Here is a 6,639-nt window from a genome sequence, read left to right as displayed (position 1 = left end):
CTTGATGTCAGGAAGATAGGTATATGAGAAAGAGCTATAAGTGCTATAAAGGAGTGCACTGTGTTATGGAAGTGAAGATGAAGAAATAGCAAATTCTTAAAAGAAGGTAGATAAAGTTTAAAGATGAAATAATATTTGAGTCAAACCTTAAAAATATATATATATAAGTTCATCTCCCTAATTATCGAAAACATGATTCCTGCCTACCATTCTTAATTATCCATTTCTGATTAGAACCTACTTACTGAAATAATTCCAGATAAATCAACATGAGTGTTTTCAGATGAAACGATCCTTCTTCCTACTTATCTTCAACTCTTTTTAGACTATTTTATAATGAAAATACAATTTTGGTAGGTTAAAAAGTAAAGCCCTATTATTAGTTAACTTATAGTGAAATAAGTCATTACATAATATTTTCCCAATTATGTTCTCTTCAGTCTATGAAACTCCTACAATGGTTGTCGTATTTCTTGATCTTTTTAAATGCCATTGTTGAATAACTATGACCTACAGAATACCTAAATAAAAATTAGTTTGAGGTCGTCAAGCTGAATAACTATGACCTACAGAATACCTAAATAAAAACTTGTTTGAGGTCATCAAGCCATATATATGTGTGTGTGTGTGTGTGTGTGTGTGTGTGTGTGTGTAATTTTTTAGAGCTGGTTATTAGGATCATTCCAGTTATACAGATTAACATATGGAGGTCCAGAAGCACTAACTGATTTCCCACAGTCATATCAAATAAATAAAGACCCAGGTTCCAGTCCAGGCAGGAGAAGTCCATGGGCATGTTGTTAACCACTACAATTATGGCTTCTTCTCATTTCCAACTCTAGTGCAGATATTGCTATTCATATCTATAGAATAGTTGGAATTTTTATGTGATTTTTATGGTATATACTCAGCTTAATCCCATTGTTACTTATTATGACATTAGACTTGCAAAAAAATGCACATCCTATTAGCAGAAAGAAAAATCCATTCATAAAAATTTTCATAGATTGTTCCTTTTGGAGAAAAAGTACTTTTTAAGTATGTGCATTACAGTTATGCATAGTATATTCTAGCCTATTATATTTAGTTTATAATGTTACTTCATGTAAATCTCATGTACCAAGACAAAATAAGTGTTCAACATGGATTAAAAACACCTATATTCCATCAGGTACTTAGTATAAGTGCATAATGAATGCTGAATGAATTAGTAAATGTATGTAGTATGTATGAATGAATGGATGGATGGATGGATGGGTAGATGGATGGATAAAGAATGAATTAATGAATAGACCATGTTCCATAAAACTTAATTAATATAATTAATGTGTGTGATTTTTTCCTCGTAAATTATATTTTATGTTGCTGCACACACACACACAGACACATACACACACCCCTATATACTTGTGTGATTGACTGTATACTAGAGATCTGTTTCTTTTTCTTTCTCTTATTTTTTATATGTTTAAGTATTCATTAGTAAGATTGTTATTTCTAAGATATGCACTTTTCTGTATTTTTATTGCTTTTTCTCTCAGATACCTCTGCATAATATGTGTGGTGGTAAACAAAGGAAGGAGACAATTACTATTCTCTCTATGTCTCTCTCTGCCTCTAAGTCTATCTCTGTCTGTCTCTTACTCTCTTTTTTGTTTCTCTCTTTCTCTCTCTCTCTCTGTTTTTCTTATAGGTGTAACACTGGTCAGTAATATAGTCTTTTTCTATGTCTTACTTCAATGAAGTAAGTATTGAGTAAATATTTAAAGATTATCAATTTGAAAGTTATCAAATTATCAGCCTGCTCAAGTCAGCTGTGTGTTTGGGTCTAGCCCCTTGGAGCAAGGCAATGTGAAGCCATGTTGCACACCTTACTGAAAGTGAGAAACTATGTCAGTAATTAGTGAATTTCTACCAGGAATGAAAAAGTCATGACAATTTACTTATTGCAAAAAAGAAAAAAAATCAGCAGTTTAATGAAACTATTTTTTTCATAGGACTGATGATTTAAAAATTGATAGTTTCAGAGAGTGCTTCAGAAGAGATTGTGCGCATGTGTACAAATACGTACACATTTGTTCTGATAGTTTAATCATTATAGGTAAACTTCATTTTGCTGTTAATCACTTCTGTAATGGGAAGCTGGCTTATTTGTTTTAACAAAAATAAATCAGTAATAGCCCTCCCCCTTTTTTTTCTCAATACACAGAAAATAGTTTTGCCCACAGGGTAGAATACAGTCTACCACAGAAGAGATGCTGGCCCTATCACAATAACACAAGAATGGTGTGTGCTAACATAGATATACATGAAAAATAAAATTCATAGACAAGGAGAAGCAAGAAATGTCAATGTCAGCTATAAACTCTCTCTGCAGTGGTTAAAGGTTATCCAGCTTATATAAAATCTATGACCGATTCTCATTTCTTGGAAGAATTTTATTATACCCCAAGGGAGAGTTAAAGGATTACTGCTCTTATCACAATCAAAACACCAGGAATGAAAATCCCACTGGGAAAACACATATTTTAATAATCTATTGTATATCCACAGTCATAACACTGAAGTAAAATGTCATGGATAACTGAACTATTTTAACGTTTAATTTTCACACTGCTTGGCTAGCAGTCCAAATCAGACAACCAAAAGATCCCTAGAGCCCTGTACTATTAATACCAAATTCATTTCCAGAAAGCACATTGCTATGGTTTTACTATTCAAAAAACACTTAGACAGAGTTTGACAGTATAGACATAGGTTTTATGGTTTTTTCTCTCTCTTACATGTTCTGTAAGGATAGTAAGCTATGAATATAACTACACAGACTGATTTTGGCACAGATTTGTAAATCCCCAATGAAGCTATTGTTGAATTAGTAAATCGGTTGCATTAACAGAGACATGTTTGTGTGCCAATACCAGCTGAAAAACAAACAACAGATTCATTTATTTTTGTGAGAGTCACAAAATAAATGACTATAAAAATCAGATAGAGAAAGCTAATAAATTAGTGTCTGTTAGAAGATTTAGAAAGCCTGAAATAAAAGAATGGAATGAAATATTCATCAATAATTCCTTGAAGATAATTTTTAACAGTAGTAAACTAGTATCTTTCAAGAAACCTGCTATGGAGAATCATTTTTTAAATAAAGTTGATATTGTTTTGAACAATGACTTTTACTGCCCTCAACAAAGCATCTCCAAATACTATTTTAACAGGGAATATCAAAGTCCCTTAACTACTTTTGCAAACCCTTATTGAAAAACAGTGAAACCTTTGCATGAAAGAAAGACCAATGGAGTAAAGACAAGGGACCCTAGCCAAGTAATTAGATTAGGTTCGCGTGGGCAAGCAGCTGACTTCAGTATTTTTGAAATACTTTTCTGGCTACTCACACTGTACAGAAATGAGCTGGAGTATGAAATGTGCAACCTTTAACCAGGTCACTTCAAAAGTAAAACTACTGAAATTTAAGAATAAAAGTGTGTATCTCTCTGCTGGTATTGATATTGTTAAGCATTCTCAACATTTGAATGAAGCAGCAAAATAGTTGTCACCTAAATCTGTTTTGGCTTCTTCTCAGTTGAACCTGAAATAAGTAACTACAAATTCAAATGCTCCTTTGCACCTTACAGAGGCAAACTGTGATGGAGTTGCAATTACTATTGAATTCTGGACTAAGTCTAGGCATATATTTGGGATAAGTTGTTCCACCTAGACTTCTCTTCAAGGAAATAGATTAACTATACAAGAATTGAGAGGATATCAAATAATAGGCTGCTTTAACTATTACCATCGAGAAATTTATATCCATAGCTCAGTGTATATAATAGTCATATGACAGATTCTGAAAAATAACATCTTAAGGTGCATCGACTAAATTGCCATAGACGTTTCAAATTATCAATTTCAAGGAAAATAAAAAAATATAATCATAGAAATATAAAAACTTCATTAAGCAGAGACAAATACTTCTCAAATGATACCTGAGAATTCTTTTCTCAGATGGACCCCTTTACAGCTTCAATAAGTAAACTGGCATATGGTGGCATGTGTTACAGTAGAATCAACAGTAACACATATAAATTGAACCAAACTCAGGCTATCAGGTCAGCTAATAATCTGATATATGTAGACATCAACTAACATCTACAAAAATTAAGAACTACCTATACACACAATATTAAAGCATATTTCTTTAATATAGAACTTGAGCCAACATTCATTAATTTAACATTTTATCTTAAGTCATTTATTAAGTCATTAAAAGATTCTCTTTTCTTAGAAATTTATGAACAGTATTTCATGAAAAATACAAATGTGATTAACTCTATTCAGAGGATAAAGCAGAGTCATGTAGGAGGGGACATAAACATCAGACCAATGTTTACTATCAATTATAATTCTAATATTAATCTTTTTAATAACAGAATTTCTGACTGAAGCACATATGAAATGTTTAACTACAAACTCTGTTGTTAAAGTGGGACTTTGCTAACTAAACTTAATTGTCAATCTCAACTAACCAGACTGCATTTGAGATGTTGAAGAAAACCACTAAACTAATATCTTTATATCTGTTTCTGTTAGAGCATTTTAATCCTTCTACAAAAGATTGACCCCCTTATTTCTAAATACATAAATAAAAGAGGGGAAAATTTTCTTTTAAAATAATTTTCTCTGGCAGTAATAAAAGGAAAGATGACTCATCTAACATCTAGAAAAAAATGCAAACCAATAACAAAATGAATAACAGACTTTTGTAGTACTCTTAAATGCTAGCAAAGATTTGCATGATTCCACCTACCTCAGCAGGCTTTGTGAATATTGTTATTACAGTAGAGTATATCAGATGTACAGAAGCAAAATGTTAAGTCTTTGATACGTTTATATTTTTAATAAATTTCTATTGAGCATCTATGTAGAAAGGGTCATAAAAATATAATGATTAAGCCACAACAGATGTAATACAGACCTTTGAGGAACTACTATTGAGAAATTAGTGTAATATATTATAAAATCTCCAAGAACAATAAAGTTCAAAAACTCCATAGATTGAAATAGGATATAAGAGTGGGAAAGACTACTGATCAATGAGTCCAATTCTGTGTCCTTAAATTTCATCTCACTTTTGGGAGATTCTAGGTTACAACTCTGGCTTAAGTGTGAACAAAAATTCTCCATTTTGTTTCTCTTAGTTTAGATACGAAAATCTGGAATTTTAAAAGTTTTCCTAAATACAAAGAACTACTGGAAAATAAACACTATGAATAAAAGCAAATACTTATTTCAGCTTGCAAAATACATCCGTGCTTCACCATCACTTAACGTGTCCTCTATTACTATCTGTATGGTTATCCTTGGTCCTCAAATGCTTGTTATCTTTTTAGTTACTTGGGTTCTTTGCTCTCAAGCTCGGTGTCTAGTCTCTATTTTGGAAATTACCAATTCCTCAGCAAAAGTTGCCTGCCAAACATCTTTATTCTCTAAAGTTATTATCGAGAGATTAAAAGACTCAGTCTTTGTTTCTATTCTCTCTCAGTTTGCATTCCTTGTGCATTCTTCACACATGGTTATTCTTCAAAGGATGAACCCCATGAATAATTCACTCTCTTGGAACCTCAACTTTAACAAATAATAGAAATGGCTCTTCTCTTAGTACAACCCAACCATAAAACTAAAACAGAAGTTGCAACTGGCAGCTAAAGAGTCATTTGCTCTTCACATGAAGATAGATATGTAAACAAGGAATCATAAATCAGAGAGTCAGGGAAAAATGATGGAGAACTAGAGGAGGGAGCAGAAGGAAATTTGAAGAAGGCGGACATATCACTAGGTAATGAAGAATGAGTTGCAGAGACCCTTCAGTAACTAGCATTGAAGAGCATTCTAAGCAGAGGGAATAGTGTATAGAAAATACTGGAGATATATTTTTTTATTGTGATTCTCAAAAATTGTTTTTATAATACGATTCATTTGAAAAATGAATATGTTTCATGTAGCTGGGACATGGACACAATTAAGACGCCAATGGAAAATCAAGTTTGATAGCTTGTGGTTAGATTGCAATGGCTCTTTTATATAGTACTCAGTAATTTGGACTTTAGGCAATGTGTGAAATATAAAGGTGTTTTAGATTTTATATGTGTGTAATTTTTGTTTTTTTAATATTTAAAGCAGTTGTATTTTAATTAATATATTTTTAAAATTGTGTATTCAATTTTGTGTTGTAGAAAGATAACTTTAGGACCTATAATGTATTGATATTGGGAAATACTTATAGTTAGTTAAGGGATAATAGCTATAATCCACTTTATTAAGGTCTGAATTAAAGAAATAATGGAATAGAATAAAAATAAACATATATATGGTATTCAGAATGTATTAGTCAAGTAAACAAGGACATATGTAAAATTTTGAGAGATTTACATAATTTTTTGATAATATTTTTACATTAAAGAAACTTTGTTATATGGAACCCATACTCATTGTCTAAACTGTGGGATGAATGAGGAATGAACATGTTACATTTCTAATAAATTTTATTAGAATCCATTACACTTTGGGGCATTCAAAATACAGAATTCTACATGAATCCTAACACATAAACACATTTCCATATACACACAAGCAAAATTA

This window comes from Pteropus alecto, unplaced genomic scaffold (assembly GCF_000325575.1).
Source record: "Pteropus alecto unplaced genomic scaffold, ASM32557v1 scaffold22, whole genome shotgun sequence".
Classification (NCBI taxonomy): Eukaryota; Metazoa; Chordata; class Mammalia; order Chiroptera; family Pteropodidae; genus Pteropus; species Pteropus alecto.
Note: the sequence above shows the minus strand (reverse complement) of the source record.